This window comes from Rattus norvegicus, chromosome 7 (genome assembly GCF_036323735.1).
Source record: "Rattus norvegicus strain BN/NHsdMcwi chromosome 7, GRCr8, whole genome shotgun sequence".
NCBI classification, from domain to species: Eukaryota; Metazoa; Chordata; class Mammalia; order Rodentia; family Muridae; genus Rattus; species Rattus norvegicus.
The window spans coordinates 75,740,550-75,756,169 of record NC_086025.1 but is presented as its reverse complement, the minus strand read 5'-3'; the positions used below and the strand labels follow the sequence as shown (position 1 = coordinate 75,756,169).

Sequence of the window (15,620 nt, the reverse complement as noted above, 5' to 3'; positions counted from 1 at the left end):
TTGTTTTAAAAGTATTATATTTCAGAATTTTTTCCATCTTTATTAAATTGGGCATTTCTTATTTACATTTCAAATGTTATTCCTTTACCCGGTTTCCAGGCCAACATCTAACCCTTCCCCCTCACCTTCTATTTGGGTGTTCCCCTCCCCATCCTCCCCCCATTACCACCCTCCCCCCAACAATCCCGTTCACTGGGGGACCAGCGTTGGCAGGACCAAGGGCACCCCTTCTATTGGTGCTCTTACTAGACTATTTATTGCTACCTATGCAGTTGGAGCCCAGGGTCAGTCCATGTATAGTCTTTGGGTAGTGGCTTAGTCCCTGGAAACTCTGGTTGGTTGAAATTGTTATTCATATGGGGTCTCAAGCCACTTCAGCTCTTTCAGTCCTTTCTCTGATTCCTTCAACCTGGGTCTCATTCTCAGTTCAGCGGTTTGCTGCTGGCATTTGCTTATGTATCTGCCATATTCTGGCTGTGTCTCTCAGGAGAGATCTACATCCGATTCCTGGCAGCCTGCACTTCTTTGCTTCATCCATCTTATCTAGTTTGGTGTCTGTATATGTATGTGACACAAGTGGGGTAGGCTCTGAATGGCCATTCCTTCAGCCTCCTTTCTAAACTTTGCCTCCATATCCCCTCCTAAGGGTATTCTTGTTCCCCTTTTAAAGAAAGACTAAAGCATCTGCATTTTGGTCATCCTTCTTGAGTTTCATGTGTTCTGTGCATCTAGGGTAATTTGAGCATTTGGGGTAATATCCACTTATCAATGAGTGCATACCATGTGTGTTTTTCTGTGATTGGCTTACCTCACTCAGGATGATATTTTCCTGTTCCGTCCATTTCCCTATTTATTTTATGAAGCCATTGCTTTTGATAGATGAGTAGTATTCCATTGTGTAGATGTACCACATTTTCTGTATCCATTCCTCTGTTGAAGGGCATCTGGGTTCTTTCCAGCTTCTGGCTATTATAAATAAAGCTGCTATGAACATAGTGGAGCATGTGTCTTTGTTATATGCTGGAGCATCTTTTGGGTATATGCCTAAGAGAGGTATAGCTGGGTCCTAAGGTCTTCTCTTGGGGTCTCTATGACATCTGTCCAGGATCTTCTGGCTTTCATAGTCTCTAGTGAGAAGTCTGGTGTAATTCTGATAGGTCTGCCTTTATATGTTACTTGATCTTTTTCCCTTACTGCTTTTAGTATTCTTTCTTTGTTTTGTGCATTTGGGATTTTGACTATTATGTGACAGGAGGAGTTTCTTTTCTGGTCCAATCTATTTGGAGTTCTGTAGGCTTCTTGTATGTTTATGGGCATCTCTTTCTTTAGGTTAGGGAAGTTTTCTTCTATGATTTTGTTGACGATATTTACTGGTCCTTAGAGTTGGGAATCTTCACTCTCTTCTATACCTATCATCCTTAGGTTTGATCTTCTCATTGTGTCTTGAGTTTCCTGTATCTTTTGGGCCAGTAGCTTTTTCTGTTTTACATTGTCTTTGACAGTTGTGTTGATGATTTCTATGGTCTTTTCTCTTCCTCATATTCTCTCTTCTATCTCTTGTATTATGTTGATGATGCTTGTATCTACAGCTCCTTTTCTCTTCCTTTGGTTTTCTATATCCAGGGTTGTCTCCCTTTGTGCTTTCTTTATTGTTCTATTCCTTCACATGTTTGATTGTCTTTTCCTGTAATTCTTTCAGGAAATTTTTGTGTTTCTTCTCTAAGGGCTTCTTCTTGTTTACTTGTATTTCCTGCATTTCTCTAAGAGAGTTCTTTATGTCTTTCTTAAAGTCCTCCAGCACCATGATCAAATGTGATTTTAAATCTAGATCTTGCTTTCTGGTGTGTTTGGATATTCAATGTTTGCTTTGGTGAGAGAATTGGACTCTGATGATACCATGTAGTCTTGGTTTCTGTTGCTTGGGTTCCTGTGCTTGCCTGTCACCATCAGGTTGTTTCTTATGTTACCTTGTTTTGCTATTTCTGACAGTGGCTTGACTGTCCTATAGGCCTGTGTGTCAGGAGTGCTGTAGACCTGTTTTCCTGTTTTCTTTCAGCCATTTATGGGAACAGAGTGTTCTGCTTTCAGGCGTGTAGTCATTCCTGTCTATTGGCTTTCTGGTGTTCCTGTGGGGATGTGTCCTGAGTCCACCAGGCAGGTCACTTGGAGCAGAAAAGTTGATCTTACCTCTGGTCTTGGTCTTGAAGTCGCTCCTTGGGGCTGGGTTTCAGCTCTCTGTGAGGGCAGCAACCAGAAGGGCCTGGCCCTACTTCTGGTTCCCTGCATGCAGGGGACCCTGATGGCACTAGGTGTTTTCTTCTAGAGTCAGAAATATGGGCAGAGAGTAGTCTCCTCTGGTTTCCCAGGGGTGTCTGCCCCTCTGAATGTCTAGCTCTCCCTCCCACGGAATTTGGGTGCAGGGAGCTGTTTGACTGGGTCCCTTCAGATCCGGGTGCAGTCTGGACTGCAGGGCTCCTGCCGCTTGACTACCCCTATCTTTCTGTTCCTAGAGGCCCTATACAGTTTCCTCTTGGGCTAGGGATGTGGGCAAAGGTGGTTAGAAGTGGCGGTCTTTCCTGCCCTGCAGTCTCAGGATTGCCAACATGTCTGGGCGATGCGCTCTCTCTCTCAAGGGGTTTGGGAGCAGGGAGATGTGGGCCAGGATCAGCGAGGTTCATGCATCAACTAGAAACCGCTATTTCAGTATTTTTCATTTTCTATATTTAATGTTATTCCCGTATTACAATGATTACCTCCTTTATACTATAAGTGCGTATTGTCACTGAATTGTCACATCAATATTGCAACTAAGCAACTGGACTGATGTTGGACTCAGAAGTCAGACACAGTGAATGGCACACTTACATGCTTATTTATGATCTAGCATGGTTGCTTCTGATTTCTTACTCAAAGAGGTCTTTGGTACAAAGCATTAGAAAGACATCAACATTAGTAACCTTCTGAACTATCCCAAACAGAAAAAGCTACTACGGAAGTCAAAACTGGTAAGCCAGAGGAGCTACTCTAAATAGACTGTATAAAATGTATGGATGTAGGAATAGAAATGGCTGAAATAGATCTGGTATACCTGTTCCATATCTGCTTTCAAGTGGAATCAGTGTGAAATGTGCACAAAACAAATGTGGAAAGGAAGGATAGTTAGGAGAGGGAATTCCTGGGAATGTTGGTGAGTCTCTTCGCCTTTCATTTCTTTGCTTTGCCCATAGCACAGTTCCACGATTTTAAACATAGTCTCTTCTTGTACCAGATATGGCAAACGTGTAGCTTTTTCATGTTTTTGTTCAATATGCAGTCAATGGGAAATACCAATTACAGGTTCAGCTCCATGAAAGGTCTTCAGAAAGATGTCTAGGTACTTGTTGTCTACAAGTGATGTTTACATGAGTTCCCATCAATACAGCCTTACTTGACCTGAGAAATTATTTGCTCCAGGAGTCAGTGCTATTGCCTACATATCTTCCAGACCTCCTGTGAAATCTGTGTACCTGTGATTCTTATTGGCACTGCTATAGAAGGGGTATTCACTATCTTTTCTAATGGCTCTCATTGGAACACATCTAGATTTAACTTGGTCTTTATCATGAAAGCAGTCTTATTGGTGTCAGTCAGTCCTGGTGTCAACTTTTTATGATGCAGATTTTTAGCTACCAGTGTTCATTATGGGCAGCAGCATATAGCACCATACAGAGGATGCTAAATACTTCTCTGAGACACTGAGGTAAAGCTGACATCACTTGCAGTCAGCTTCTTTTTGCAGCACCCACCTCTTTACCTCGCTTCCTCATTCTCATGTATAACTTTCTAGATCTGTGGCTTGCCATCTGCCAGAAGCAGCTGACTAGGGTCCTTGGTTCTAGCAACACCATATATGCAGCACAGTCCAGGTCACTGAAGTAATGACTGTCACTTGTTAAGATTCTGGAGTTTCATCTCCCAACCCCTGTCCAACCCTACCTTTCCAGTGTCTTCTCACTTCACTGGTACTATGACACATTTTGATTTAGATTTTGCATAATATAATAAAGATCTGTTATCATTTGTGTTACAAAACACTTAGTTTTTTACTATTAAAATGAAAAAGCATCTCCATAGCAAATTAAATCATCATAATAAGTATAATGGGTAATTCTGTGAGCTACCCTCTAATAATTATACCAATATCACATTGTCTTCATTACTGTAGTTTCATGAAAAGGTTTAAGATAATTGAGTAAGTTCTCTAGCCACATTAATTTTCAATATTATCTTGATTATTTGCTACCCTTTAACTTTTTTGCATTCCGTGCCAAGAAAGGCATTTGGTAGAATCACCAACATTAGTTATTTGTTTTTTGACCTTGTTCAGTTTGTTTGTTTTTTTCAATCTGAACATGGAAAATAATTTTTACTTCTTATGTTATAAATTTGTGTTATTTATATTATTTTTAATCTGTATAAATTCACTATCTGAAAGGCTACCTACTTTTTACTTACTTAGTAACTCCTAATCGTTTTGGTGGCTTCTTGGGAGCTTTGTGTCTGTTCTAGTTTGTCATACATTTTATTGCTTCTCTAAATGAAAGCACTGCAAAATGTTTTTCATTTATTCCTTGATATATTTGTAAAATTTGAAGAACAGAGGAGATGAACAACCAAAGGACCATATGCTAAGAACATTGACTGTAGACTAGTGAGGTCATTATTAATGTACTGGGTTAATGCTGGCCTTTTAAAATGGCTTATTTCACCTTCTAAAGTTTCAGACATGCTCTTCCACTTAAACATTTAAAAACTGTTATAAGTTCCACTGTTAATTCTAGAGTGAGGATTTCCAGGCTCATAGCTGCATCAGTGATGCATGGTGACTGTCCTCCAAAATCCACACATAAATAAGAATATTTTAATAAGTGTTATCCACTCTACTTATTCATGATGAATAAATCTTCCCAATGATGAATTGATCTTGTGAAGTCTTTGGATCAACATCTCAGTATTTAATATCATCATAATAAGAGAGCATACTTTACTTTTGACCCAATTGTAAATCTTTGCATGTAGACATCACATTGTTTAATAGTAATACTCTAACAGTACATTACAAAGAACTAGTACATATTTACTCAATTAAATATATTTTTTTTCTCCTTCACTCAACCTCACAATGAAAAGTTCTTTATGTTCCATTATCAACATCGGGAGACAAAAGATAAACACTTCCTGAATTTTAAGACAGACATATAAAGCTCAACACTTTTCTTGTCATGTTGCCAACACATTGATTTGGTGTCTACATTGCACCTTGTGCTCTGATGTGTGCTGGGATAACAATCAACATTATAAATATTTTAATTATGACTTTAGGGCTCAGGAATTGTTTCCTAGGGAGCTAATTAGCAATTAACAAATAAAATAATCTAAGCCACTAAAAGTGTAAAGGCAGAGGATAGGAAGAGGCAGCTGTGCACAGTATTTCCTTTGATGGAATGGCCTAGAGGCATCATTGGTTACTCCCGCTTTACACTATTTCACATACATTTTTTACTATTTGAAATTTTTACTTGAACTTTTCTGTAACATTCAGAAAAATGCAAAAATAACATTAGTGAAAAGACACCTACGGGCCTTCCTCAGACTTGCGTGATGCTGGTGTTCTACAGCATTACCTCATCTGTTCTATAAATGTATTTATTGTGTCTATCTGTTGATCATCAATGTACATGCCCTCTGCTATCTATTCATTTCTGTCTGTCTGTCTGTCTGTCTGTCTGTCTGTCTGTCTGATGTGTAATTTTTTTGCACCCAGTAAGGGAACATTGACTGTGAGTATTTAATGTTACCAAGTTTAGCCTGTGTTTCTCAATGGACAAAAAGTTATTTTATGGAATTCCAGCACTGTTGAGAATGAGTGAAATTAGTATCAATGAAACAGTACTATGTAAACCACCATTTGTCTACTTCGTAACTAGCAACCTCCTATAAGTCAATCCTCTCAGTTTTCAGTAATCAGGATTTCAAGATTCTTCCTATACTAGGGTTCTCCCATTAGCTCTGTCACTTCCATTTGCTTCATAGAGTGCTGCCCCATCTAGGTCTTTTTTTTCCTTTTGGTAGAACATCTCTGATTTTGAGTTTGTCTGATGTTTAGATTCAAGTTATAGTTTATCCATCAGAAACCACATGGATGATATTGCAGCCTTTACCTATGATGTATCTTTTATAGATTTTTATGTCCCTCACAATTGGCCTTCCCGTATTGATGATGTTCACTTTTATCATTTGATGACAATATTGAAAAGTTTCTCTACTTTGTTATTAGTGCTTTTTCCCATCATTACTAATAAGCAGGGAAGCAACCTGAAACCATGTTAGCGTGCCAGTGCAGTTAGAATCCATGATGCTTTCCTGGTCCAGTCATTACTATGATAGTTGCAAATTAAAGATTTATCAATCAATCTATCCTTTGCTATTATTATTACTGGCATAATTCTGAAGCCAGTTGTTCCAGTAATATATATATATATATATATATATATATATATATATATATATATGACCAGTGACAAGAAACATTTGCAATTCTATTTTAAGATAAGCTTTGAAAATAGAAATTGCATGTAATACAATTACTCCCTGAAAATATCTCAGAAAGGCCAATGTATCTTCCATTTGAACAAAAAATGTTTCAGAAAAATAGGAGGAAAAGGTTCTTGGTTTACCAGTTACAGTTTATTTTTTAAATAGAAAGCTTTCAAATACTTGTAGTGTCTGTATGGAAAAAATACTAGACTCCATGAGCCAAGGGCAATGACATAAAATTTAAAGCCACAGTAATTCTTAAGAATAATCACATTAATTTATAGATTATATCTTTGTTGATGCCACATTAGTCTTCTCCTCACTAAATATAATTAATTAGATTTATTGAAGAATTAATAATAAATTTTAAATATTTTACATGTCTACAGATGAATATTTAATAGGTCTATATCTTCAGGAGTTTTTAAAGTATAAAAACCAAAGGAAAATGCTCAACTAGAGCTTACTCCTTTCTGTCTGTATTACACATTTCTGCTAAAGTCATTTTCCAAAGCATGTCACAATCCTTGGCATGAAGGAATATAGTTTGGGAAGAAAAGTAATTCCCACATATCTCAAACATACTCTACAAACAAGGACTTGAAAGGAGCCAGTGCTTTTGCCTCTGTTCATCCTCACCGTCTCTCCCTTAGCTTATCCCACACACCTGTAGAGAAAAGCTCCAGGCTCTTGGGAGTGCCCTGATAAATGTCTTTTTAAGTGAATTAGTCAAAACATTAGGGAAATGGAATAAATGATTTGTGCATGACCTTTCAGCTGCAGATTAAAAGCAAGTCTCTGGGACTTCATTCCAGTTGCTTTTCCACTCTTCTGCCTGTTATTTGAATACTTCACACTCACATCTATGCCCTGATGTTGGCCAGGGTGAGTGTGTGTAAATTCACAGCTTTCCTAAGAACCTGTCTTTGCTTGTTCAGTCCTCATTCTCATCCTCTTATGAGTCAATGATGATAGCCAGAGGACCGCTTTAGTACTTCCAAGAAAATGACTAAGTCTCTCCAAATTCTGAATATCTCGTGTCCTCACATCTTTGTAGTGACTACGATTTGGAGCAAGGAAAAAGGTTTGGAAACAGCTTTGGATTTCTAGTAATATTAATGATATTAGCTTCTGTTCTTCAACATCCATAAGTCATGTTAATAAATAAAAGGAATAAGGTTGTCAGCCCGGACTCAGGAAAATACATTTGAAAATTCCATGTTGGAAATGGCTCCTTAGAGAAGTGAGTTGCAAGAATATTGATAAAATAGTCATGATGAAACAAAGCTACAATCCCTTTCCATGTTTTCTCGTTTAAAGACAGGTGACCCCTGTGGTTGAATTAGGGAAAAGCTAGAAGAAGCTGAGGAGGAGGGCGACCCTATAGGCAAACCAGCAGTCTCAACTAATCTGAACCCCTGAGTTTGCTCAGACACCGAGCCACCAACCAGGCAGCATACACCAGCTGATATAAGCCCCACCCCATCCCTCCCCTGACACATATACAGCAGAAGACTTCTGTGTCTGGACTCAGGGATAGAAGTTGCACCTAACCCTCAAGAGAGTTGAGGTCCAGGGAATGGAGAGGTCTGGTGGGAGCGAGTCTGGGGACTGGGGACATCCTCTTGGAGATAGGGGTGGGGAGGTAGGAGGTTTGGAATGTGGAACAGTCAGAGGGTGGACTGGGAGGAGGGGAAAGTTTGGGCTGTAAAAAAAAATAGAGAATAAAAAATTAAAACAACAGATCTTCCTCTGTAGTCTCAACTGTCCCCAAACTTGAGGTTCTGTCTGAGCACTGAAATGCAGTTTGTAGGCATGCAGTAGCCTGCCTCACTCCATTAGACTATTCTGCATTTTATTTGTTTTTACATATCACAGTATCTCAGCTTTAGTATTCATGTCTTCGATAATCTGGACTGTTTTTGAAAATGCTCATATAGAATTCTCTCTATAATATACAATGGATTTCCTATATATCAGTTATTTTTCCTTTGTTCTGGTAGAACACCATGAATGATGGCAGTTCAAGGAAGAGAGGGTTTAGTGGGGCTTTGGATTCCAAAGGGATAAACGTCCATGATGCTGCAGCAAAGGAATGGCAGCAAACAAGCACGGCCACTATAAGAGAAGGCTGAGGGCCCAGATCTTGAATCAAGAGCAAGATGCTGACAACAACCAAATGCCAGAGAGGCTGTAAACTCTCCAAGCCCACCCCACCTGCTGTGAGGTACTTCCCCAGGAAGGTCTTACCTCCTCAACCTCTCCACACTGGAGACCCAATACTCAAATGTCTGAGACCGTGGGTGGGCAGTTTCTTATTCATACCACCAATTTCAAATTATTTATCATCATCATCATCATCAATTTTCACAACAAAATATTTAGCTCCTTTAAAATGTTCAAAGCAATAGAAAGTTATCCAAGAACATGTTACTTTGGTGGTCAAATTTCACAATCAGGTCTGTTTTTTGACTCGTAACTATGGAAAAATGTTCCACGTAGTTCTAAGAATTTAGTATGTACATGAATGTGTTTGTTAAATTTATATAATTCCTTGAAATGTGTAGAAACCCATAGACATACATATTTCTCGTGTTCTAAATACACACACACACACACACACACACACACACACACACACACACACACACCACTGAACTGAGGAGATGGAAGAAAGGAGAAATATACTGGACTTTAAGACATTAGATTTTTAAATACCTAAGGTGTTTTTATAACAGGTTTATATGATGCTGCTGAAACTCAGAAACTCGTGGATTAGAAAAAGGTCTTGGTTCCCAGACAAGTACATGCCTGCATCCTATTGGTTCTTTCTGAAGCTCTGTGATGACCATTGTCATAATTTACCCACATCTAATCCCTTGACCTATAAATTTATTGTTTTACCAGGCAGAAGGGGTAAATGGGTGCAGATACATTAAGCACTTTAAGATGAGATTTTCCTGCATGAAGATCAATACCTTCATAGTGGTTGTGGCGTGTGGATGAGGGCGACAGAAGAGTCAGAGTAGGATAAAAAGGTGTGCCAATGGAGTAGTGGGATCCATCCTTGGTATGAGGTTTGTCCCTTGTCGTATTGTAACTTGTTATGTTATGATATCCCTGGAAGGCCTGTCCTTTCTGAAGGCAAATGGGGGAGGAATGGATCTGAGGGAGAGGAAAATTGTAGTAAAGGTGGAGGGAGGGGAAAGTGCAAGCAGGCTGTAATATATGAGAATACACACACACACACACACACACACACACACACACATAGTCTTCTCCCAAATATATATATTCATATATATATATATTCTTCTATCATATATATTCATATATATATTCTTTTACCATATATATATATGTATATATATATTCTACACACACACACACACACACACACACACACACACACACACACACACACACACAAAGGAATGGTAACAATCAGAAGCTGGGGCAGGGAAGGGAATAGTTTCCTTGGACTACCTTTGTTGGTATCAGGAATTGCCTCTACCTTCAGCAGCAACACCATTTGACGACCTTAACATTCCCAAAAGACCTTTGGTTCAATTCCCAGCTCCACCTGGGAGTAGTTTCCAAATAAAAGGCAGTTTCTGCCCCCCTTTTCTCTTTTTTCTTTTCTCTTCTTTCTGTCACCCCTTCCCCTTGTCTCGTTCTCCCATTAAATGTCTCCACGTGGAACCGTGGTTTGGTGTGTTCTTTCTGGACAGACACAGGCGGATATGTAACAACAATGAGATTTTAACAACAGTGGTGGCCTGTACGCTGCTTCTGATTTCTCGTGACTAAGCCCTCCCTTCTCCCAACACCCCACCAACCACCCCTCCACCAACACCCCACCAAACCCCACCACCAACCCCCTCCCCCCCACCCCCACCGCCGGCTGGTACAAGCCTCCACCACCATCTTCTGGCTGCTGTGAGACTCAAGACTTCGACCAGCTGAGTTATCATTTCACCTGGCTCGCAGGAGACTTCTGCATAAACTGCAGCTGCCTTCCAGGACACATTTTTCTAGTTCTCGCTGCCTAGACCCCACGGTTCCACACTCCTGCTACCAGATTGCAGGCATACTTTCCACACACTCACAGGCTTATTGTTATTTTTTTTTTCCCGGTTGGCAGGTAGGACCCGCTTCCCGGGACAAAAGCTGGCCAAATTTTTCTGGAATTGTGAATCTCCTTAGCTAACATACGCGATGATAGGACCTTGATCATTGCGTGAAGCTTCCCTCGAAAGCTGTTCCTAGTACCCCCACTTCTCGTTCTGTGCTCTCGAAGCGGACAGAAAACCCCAGGCCTGAGTGGGATTGCTTTCTGGCGGGTCAGTGCCCATCGTAGCCTCCAGGATTCTGAGTAACAACTCAAATACCTGGTCTTGGCAGAATTCTTCTGTTGCCATTAATTTTCCCTGGGACGCCAGTGGAAATTAATTGGTGACTTCCCCCAATGGGAAATTCGAGGTCTTCGACCGTGCCCACACATACACTGTTAGGAGGTCTTTTGGAAATTTTCAAAACTTTAAAATTAACATCTCACCTGAGGACATCAAAATTGATACACCAACGCAATAATGTCTGGACCCAGTATTCATTAGTTAGTGGTTCAAAATGGCCTCATAACGGCGCTCTGAATTCCCCAATTTTACGGGATCTTCACAAATACTGCCAGCAATCTGGTAAATGGAATGAGATTCTTTATGATAGATTATAGTTTATTCTTCCCCAGATTTCTCACTACATTGACAGCTAAGATAACTGTAACTTAACTAAAAAACAGACGCCTGAACTCAGTTTCTAGCAACTAGTTCAGATGTAAGCTTTCAAAGATGTAACCCATTACTTCCTTACCAAACTCAGTTTTCATTGATTAAATGCTTCATATTTCCTCTTCTTGCTATACCATTGTCCTACTCCAGTTCCTATAAATTTGCCTAACTAATGAAACTTCCCACTATACCATCCAACTGTAATCACAAATTCTTGTTCCTTCTGCTCCACAAAAAGCTTATCTTAAAGAATAGGTTGTTAACTCATGTTGTTGGCTCATGTTGGTATATCTTTTGTAAACTCATAAGCTACAGGAAACCCACTCAGACCTACCACTTATGGACTCCACCCAGATAAGTACAGCTGCCTAAAGTTCCCACTTACTACCTATTCCAAAGGGTGGGATTAATCTGGGTTTCAAATGTACATCTAAGAGAATTTTTCCTTTCTCCCAAATGCGCTTAATCTTATTCTCTGCCTATAATATAAATGTATATGCGTGTCCAGCATCTTGTCAAGTCCAGGCTCTTACTACACCCAGGACAGCTCCAGAGGAGTGACCTCCAGATATTCCAATCTCCTCTCACAGACACAGATGCTTCTATTGGACGTGTTCCTTCTGACCGATCCTCAGATGGTCCACAGACCCTGCACAACAAGGAAATAGCCAACTCTAAAACTGGACAAACATCTCCCCTCATAAATGGCACTATCCTGTCATCCCACGTTTTCTTCCAGTTCCTGGACTTTTGAAAACCCTTTCCTGTTACAAGATTACCAGCCACTGTCCACTGAGGAGCCTGATGCAATGAACATTTACCAAGTGGGCCCTGATGGTGAAAGTCAGCTGTACCCAGACATTGATGATGATGCCCCAAGACAGCAGGAAGTAGCCTGAGACACAGCAGCCCTATCCCCCTTTCACCCTCAGTTTCCCCCTCCCTTTTTTCCTTCTTTTCATGATAAGAAAAAGGGAGTTATGTTGGTATCAGGAATTGCCTTTACCTTTAACCACAACACTGTTTGGTTACTGTTGCCATGGTAATGGCCATACATTCCCAGAACACCTTTGGCTCAATTCCCAACTCCACCTGGGAGTAGTTATATCATATTCCAAATAAAAGTCAGACAGCTTTTGGGCTCTCGCTCTCTCGCTCTCTGTCTCTCTCTGTCTCTCTTTTTGTCTCTCTCTGTCTCTCTCTGTCTCTCTGTCTCTCTGTCTCTCTCTCTCTCTCTCTCTCTCTCTCTCTCTCTCTCTCTTCTCTCCTCTTCTCCCTTTTCTTTCTCTCGCCCTTTCCCCTTGTCTTGTTCTCCCATTATATCTCTCCATGTGGAAACGAGTTGGTTGATGTGCTCTTTCTGGACAGGTGCAGGCCGATATTTAACAACAATGAGATTTTTATAACAACAACCTTATTCATTGGAAGTTATAAATGCATTCATGATATAATAAGCTGCCATTTGTGGTGACAAGTTAAAGTAGCCATGAATGCCGGATGCAGTTTTCCAGCACAATGGGCAACTTTCCTGCATGTCTTACTTTAGGGCACCCTGGTTTGGTCCTTCTCATCTTGGGCACATTTCGTCTTCTCTATGGCACAGTAGGTCTCCCTCTTCTTGTTCCTTAGTTCCTTCCACACTTGGATCAGGCAGGTAATGAGCAGAGTTCAGTTTCTCTTTCAGAAGAAGCCTTCTCAGTAACATCCTATTTTCTTTTAAATTAATCATTTACATTTTAAATGATCTCCCCCTTTCAGGTTACCCCTCCACAACCCCTTATTCCTCCTTTTTCCACTCCCATTTGCCTCTATGAGGGTACTTTTCCACTCCCCAACATCTGCCTCACTGTCCCAACATCCCAGGACGCTGGGGCACCAAACCTCCATAGGACCAAGGGCCTCCCCTCTCTTTGATGTGAGGTAAGTCCATCTTCTGCTGCATATGTATCTGGAGCCATGGATACTAATCTGAGTTGCTCTGATAATGGATCTTCAGCTTCCTTGTCACATGTATTCCAATACTCTTCTTTATTCTCTCTTCCCAACCCCTTAAGATCTCATCTTCCCCTCTGACCGTCCTGTTTCTAGTTTCATCACACACACACACACACACACACACACACACACACACACACACACACTTAAAATCGAGAGGCTCTATATAGGAAAGAAAATATGGCATCCTTTGAGGCTGGTTAATTTCCTTATCGATGCTATTTTTCTTTATAATTGAATAAGATTCTATCATGTTTATGTATCAAATCTTTTGTTGATAGACATATAGGTTGCTTACATTTCTTAGTTATGAATCATGCAGACATTAAGCATGATCACATATCTATATGGTAGCGGTTAGAGTCCTTTGGATATATACCTAAGAGTGATATAAGAAATTATTGAAAGAAGAAACACACAGTACTTTTTTTATTTTTAAATAACCTCTATACTGGTTTCCATAGTGACTACATCAGTTTTCCATTGCAACCAGTAGTCAGCAGCATTTGTTTTGACCCACATCTTGACCAGAATTTGTATCTCGGTGCTAGTCATTCTGGCTAAGGTAAAATGGAATCTCAAAGTAGCTTTAATTTTCATTTCAAATATTTATTGGGTATGTATTTTTCTTCTTTCAAGAACTGCGTATTCGGTTCACTAGCTCTCTGATTGGAAGATAGATGGCTTAGAGTATTTGATTTTTTGCACTTTATCTGATCTATGTCTTGATTCTATCTGATGTATTGCAGGAAGGGATTTTCTTCTGTTACCATTTCTTGGGATTGTTTGCTTTCCTATGCAGGAGGCTTTTAATTTACATAATCCCCTATATCACTTTTGATGACTTGTTATTAGATTAAATTTCAGAGTTCTTACATATTCTCAGTCTTGATAGGGTCGTTGATCTACTTTTAATTTATGTTTGTGAAGGATTATAATAAGTAGTTTCATCTATTTCTTTTGTGGCATTTACTTTTCTCAGCCCTGCTTGCTGAAGAGGTATTGCCACATTTATTTATTGGCAAAATACGAGTAGGTGTCACTGTGTGAAATTCTAAGTCCTCTGCTATATCCCACTGATCTTCGTGTTTGCTTCAAGCTATCAGCGTTTCCAATGCTCAATTAATTCACCTTGACCTCAGTTTATCTCCATGGTAGCATTTGCCATACTCAATGAAGCTATTTATACTTTCCTCATCGTGGCTGGAGTGTGAGTTCTCCAAGGGCAGGTACTTACAACCGTAAGTATCATAAAGTATCATAAAGTCTGTAAGGTGCTGCTTGGACATAGTTCAATGCTGACAAAATTTTGCTAAATGAATATACTAAAGAATTTTGCATCCTAAAAGTAACTATGAGACTTACAAAGGAGTTAAAGCCTTTATAAATCCAGTTCTGAGAAAATGAAACAACAGTAAATGGTCTAACTGATGATCTAGCCCATCAATCTTTCATTGAATAGCCTTGATGCTCTTGATAATCATAGCATTGAGTTTTGCTGAAGGTGGAGCATGATGATTTATAAAATAATCCATGTTCTATAATATCTTGTGTTTAAATTATATGTCTCAACTGCTACTCCCATGTATTTATAGTATGTGCAAGAAACAGGGAACTTCTCACAGGTTTTCATTTTACTTGAAAGATCATTTTCATCTTAACAGTGGAGATAAAGCATCAGCCATTCAAAGAGAGAGAGAGAGAGAGAGCCCCAGTCCTATGAGAATCTAAGGAATGACTTACTAAGAAGTTAAGTAATTCCTAGGAAAGTTCTAAAGCCAATGAGAGAGGAGATTCGACTTGAGAGTAGGGCTGGGATTCACTGAGGAAACTGTACTTGTCTGAAACTTGCAATGCACTGCGCTAAAAGTCAGGAGTAGAAAAGTCCATGCAGAAACAAAATTTTAAGTAGTTTTCTATTCACATGATTTTAATTAAATTATGTTCTGTCAGTACTTCAGCTGGTAAGAACAATTATACTAAACAAATGTACGCTGGAAATCAAGGACAACTTCCTATCAGCTTTGCTTATCTCAGTCTAAGCCAGGTCCTCCAATGTTTGAAAAGCTTTGATGCTTCAACATGATGTTTGCCAAAGAGGGGTCTATAATGAGCAGCCAAATTCTCTGTATTTCAGGCACTTTCTTTAAACTGCCTTTGAAGGAGACTGTCAAGTGTTGCATGCTGTTTGTCAGTTAACACTTGGGGAGAGAAATTCACAAAGAGCACTTTATGTACCTTCACAACAAGGATATCTTAGCC

At 39.7% G+C, this 15,620-nt stretch overlaps 1 long non-coding RNA gene across 3 annotated transcripts in view; it reads right to left on the bottom strand.

Annotated features, from left to right (window-relative positions):
• LOC134479718 (uncharacterized) overlaps positions 1 to 12,404 on the bottom strand; it is a 171,070-nt gene extending 158,666 nt beyond the window's left edge. For 2 of the 3 annotated variants that reach the window (XR_010053381.1, XR_010053380.1), the window contains exons 1-2: positions 12,185 to 12,344; positions 11,135 to 11,270 (exon numbers count right to left, since the gene is read on the bottom strand). This is a non-coding gene — a long non-coding RNA (uncharacterized LOC134479718). Of the gene's footprint in view, positions 1 to 11,134; positions 11,271 to 12,184; positions 12,345 to 12,369 lie in introns of those variants that run through there. The other variant, XR_010053382.1, reaches the window with a different exon arrangement.
• Between the last annotated feature and the right edge of the window lie 3,216 nt (positions 12,405 to 15,620).